The sequence below is a fragment of the Theropithecus gelada genome, chromosome 7b (genome assembly GCF_003255815.1).
Source record: "Theropithecus gelada isolate Dixy chromosome 7b, Tgel_1.0, whole genome shotgun sequence".
Classification (NCBI taxonomy): domain Eukaryota; kingdom Metazoa; phylum Chordata; class Mammalia; order Primates; family Cercopithecidae; genus Theropithecus; species Theropithecus gelada.
In genome coordinates, this window is record NC_037675.1 from 21,891,329 (window position 1) to 21,895,870 (window position 4,542).

General features: G+C 44.1%; 1 non-coding gene across 1 annotated transcript; it reads right to left on the bottom strand.

Moving 5' to 3' along the window:
- Positions 1-2,699: 2,699 nt before the first annotated feature.
- Positions 2,700-2,772, bottom strand: TRNAT-UGU. The gene has a single exon. It is a non-coding gene; the product is annotated as a tRNA-Thr (tRNA).
- Between the last annotated feature and the right edge of the window lie 1,770 nt (positions 2,773-4,542).

Consider the following 4,542-nt stretch of genomic DNA (forward strand, 5'->3'; position numbering starts at 1 on the left):
AGTTTTAAGTTTACAGCAAAACTGGGTGGAAAGTACGGAGAGTTCTTACATTCTGCCCTCTGTCCCCACAGCCTCCCTTATCAAGGACATCCTGCACCAGTATGGTACATTGGTTACAACTAACATTGATACACCATCATTAAACAAAGTCTGTAGTTTAAATCAAGATTCACTCTTGGTGCTGTACATTCTATGAGCTTGAACAAATGCATCATAATCATGACATATATACACTATTATAACACCATACAGAGTAGTTTCACTGCCCTAAAAATCTTCTGTGCTCCACACGTTCATCCCTCTCACCTAACTCCTGGAAACTGCCGATGCTTTTACTGTCTACATTGTTTTGCCTTTTCCAGAATGTCATATAGTTGAAATCATACAGTATACGGGCATTTCAGATTGGCTTCTTTTACTTAGTAATATGCCTTTAAATTTACTTCCATGTCTTTTTATTTCTTGATAACATGTATCTTCTAAGGGCTGATTGATATTCCATTGTGTGGATATAGCACAGTTTATCTATTCACCTGTTAAAGGATATCTTTGTTGCTTCCAAGTTTTGGCAATTATACATAAAGCTGCTAATTATACATAAAGCTGTGAAGGGTACTGTGTGGACATATGTTCAACTCATTTGGGTAAGTGCCTAAGAGTGTGATTGCTGATTGTATGAGAAACATGTATTTGGTTTTGTAAGAAACTGCAAAAATTGTCTACCATAATGGCACTGGGTATTTTTAAACTTTATTTTATAAAGTAAAAAACTTTTTTTTTTTTTTTTTTTTGAGACGGAGTCTCGCTGTGTCGCCCAGGCTGGAGTGCAGTGGCGTGATCTCGGCTCACTGCAAGCTCCGCCTCCCGGGTTCACGCCATTCTCCCGCCTCAGCCTCCGAGTAGCTGGGACTACAGGCGCCCGCCACCACGCCNTTTTTTGAGACGGAGTCTCGCTGTGTCGCCCAGGCTGGAGTGCAGTGGCGTGATCTCGGCTCACTGCAAGCTCCGCCTCCCGGGTTCACGCCATTCTCCCGCCTCAGCCTCCGAGTAGCTGGGACTACAGGCGCCCGCCACCACGCCCGGCTAGTTTTTGTATTTTTAGTAGAGACGGGGGTTTCACCATGTTAGCCAGGATGGTCTCGATCTCCTGACCTCGTGATCCACCCGCCTCGGCCTCCCAAAGTGCTGGGATTACAGGCTTGAGCCACCGCGCCCGGCCAAAAACTTTTTTTATGTAATGTATACAAGTGGCACATTTTGAAAAATACATAAAATTATAAAGAATATCAGTCACCTACAGATAAACAGATTTTGGCATATATCCTTTTTCATTCTTGAATAATAAATTTCTAAAAGTAGAAATAGAATACTTGATTAAATACAATGTCTTTTTAGAGTTCTTGATTTATAATGCCCAATTGTCCTCCAGAAAGCCATGACATTCTGCAAGAATGTTCTTATCAGTATTAGATATTAATAAATAGTTTCCAATTTGATTTCTTATTAGGGAAGGAAGATTTTCCATATGCATACTTGACCTTTTGCTTATTCTCGGTATCGTTTGTTTAGATCCTTTTGAGGGGCAGGCCTTTCTAAAGTATTTCTCCTTAAACCCTGAATTGTCTAGTATGAATTATTCACCGTAATGAAAAAGTGTAGGGTTTGGGGGTGAGGTTTAGGGATGTTACCCATTATCCACTCAATATTAACTAGTCTTACAGATTAGGAGATTGATTCAGATCTAAAAAGAACATCATTAATTTACACCTCGTGAGTAAACAGAATCACATCTACTGCAGAATCACAGAGGACGCATAAAATTAAGGTTCATGGTCAGCAAAATGTTCTTTAGTTGCCTGAAAATAGAAACCCAATTAGTGCTTCACAGTCTTTGGGTTAGGATACATTAATGAAACCTTCTGTTGGCTGAGTAGACTGAAACACGAAAACACGGGCAGAATGGAACCGGCGACCTTAAGGATGGCTGTAGTTATAAACTCCTACAGTCCTCCGCTCTACCAGCTGAGCTATGGAAAATTGTCCATGAGAGATGTTAGTGTAGATATTTGTGCATTGAGTAGCTGCTGGTGAGACTCCTGACTTCTTTGTATTTGGGCTCAGATTAGAGTTCAAGAAGTTTCCAGAGAGCCAGATCTATAGAACTGAGTCCCGGGAGCAGCCTTGAGGCAGTAGGAAGTGAGATCTGAGTAGGAGGTAGTGAGAATGGAAACAGAGCTGAAGCCACCGGCTTGGGGTGAATCTCCGTAGCTTCGGAACTAGGCTGCCTTCAGAGTAATCTGCGAGCCAGTTTTCGCCCCAGGATGGCAGGAACGGACCACCAAGCAATCTGCAAGTTGAGAAGTGCGCAGGACTCCGGGGATCATGGCTATCAGCAGATTAGGTTACATCTCTTCCTCACAAACACAAACCAAGTCTAGCACTTTTCTCCCAGAGACGTGAGCAATCTAGTTTCTTCCTCGCTTACTGCAGGGTACAAACACCTGTTTTCCCGGTATCCTTCATAGGAACCCGACGCCGTACTTTTTCGTCTCAAATCCAGGATCTGGCTTTCACGGAAAGATCATCAAGTGCTTCCTTTCTTCACTAGTCTGTTTCAGCATTGAAAAGGCTAAAAAGCTCCTGCTCTTTTGCAGGAGTGAAGGGGAAAAAAAACAAAAACAAAAACAACCCTATCGCTAAGGCCCCAGCGAGATTTGAACTCACGACCCCTGGTTTACAAGACCAGTGCTCTAACCCCTGAGCTATGGAGCCGCAACGCACAGCGTTTATTTAACAATCAATCTATTATGCAGATAAAATACTAGGTAACTAGTATTTACGTCTAAATAAGGAATACATTAAAAGGAATTTTTGAAGGACGTGACTCTTACATACAAGGAAAAAACATTTTCTTGACCAGGCCCGGACTGGAATGCAAGTCACTGTAAGAGTAAAATGGGGAGTAACAAAATTATTTAATAAAAAGTAATGATTATTCATTCCAACTTTTAAATTCTGGATTTTTGCTTCTTTGGAGATAGCTGAATTATTATCTTTTAAAAGTGGCCCTATTTTTATTACTAAAATTAAAAGTATATGTTTCGCTAGGCAAATGACTTACGTTCTTTAAAAGAGATGAGTTTTCAGTTTGCTTGCTCATCAAAAACGAACAAACAAACCATAAAAGACACGAGCATTAATATATATTGCTATCTTAACGCATGCTCCACATTACATGCTCCCCAGCATCAGGCTTGACAAGTCCCAACTGTCGAACAATATGAGGGTCAGGGTGCGTTTCATTATAGAGGAGAATGCAAGAGTGATCAGAGACATTCTCCCAACCCACTTGGATTCTTAATCCAACTCTCTTAGTCTGAGATTGGGGTTGTTTTGAAATGGGAGGCGGCTGTCTTCAAGCACAGAACGTACCCCTCGGACTTTCAGCTTGGGGGTAGACACAGTGAGGGCGCGAAGGCTTCCAGATCTCCCCCAGACTTTCAGCGGAGTCAGGCTCGGTCACAGATTCCTCTAAGTTACCTGAAGCAGAGGTGGCTAGAAGGGGTCCAGCCCTTTCCTTGGCCCTTTAACGCTCCTCTTCCTAGCATTTCGGAGTCCGGGCGGCAGCTCCTTCTCTTTGGGCCTCCGGGCTTTTCTAAGCGCCAACTTGAAGTCCAGAAAGAATAAAAGGGGCTTCGTCGCATGGGAAGGTTGGGGAGGAAGAGTTTCTCTTCTTTTATCTCCTTTGGTGTCAGCCTAACCAGGAGGCTCAGTCATTCACTAGACAGTTCCCACTGGCCAGGAGCGAGCTCGGCGCAGGGCAAGCCATGTAATCAAGGCAGACACTGCTGCGCCCTGGGGAGGTTAGAGCAAGAGCCTGGGAGCTTCGGTTCCCAAGTAGAAAAGGCTGCCGAGTGAAGACAATCCTCCCCCCACCACCCTCCCACCACCTTTTGAGTGGTAGAGAAGTGGGCTTCTACAGAAGAGAGTGTGGGCAGAGAGCAACTTTTCCCCGACGGCACCTCTTGGGCGCCCTTGAAAGACACCTTAAATCTAAACCTATAATACAGAGGTAATCAACTAAAGCCAAAAGCGAAAGGCCAAAGCACCCACGTGGAGTGCTGGGTGCTGTAGGCGAGAGGTCTGAGGTAGTGGCTTTTAGAGCTCAACATCTTTGGTAATGTTGGTTCGACATTTTCCCCTGGAAGTCCCGCGGTGACCTTTATCTTTCGGCGAGTGAAATCGGTCGTTCTTGTTTTTCCTGGGTCCTCCAACCACCGGCCACCTTAAATGGTTCAGTCCCTTTGAGTACTCGGACCCTTCCTGTCCATTGACCGACACAGCTCGGCCCGGATCCTGAAATGAACGTTTCTACCTTCGGAAAGCTGCGGCTCGGATCCTTCCGAACTCGCACGTTGGCTTTCTTGGGGTCTGGAGAAAATCACTGGCCTCGAAAGGAATCAAAGCTGTTCAAGTGTTGTGCTACAACAACAACAACAAAAATAAATGAACACTCTTAGAGAAAACCGTCATTCCAATTCT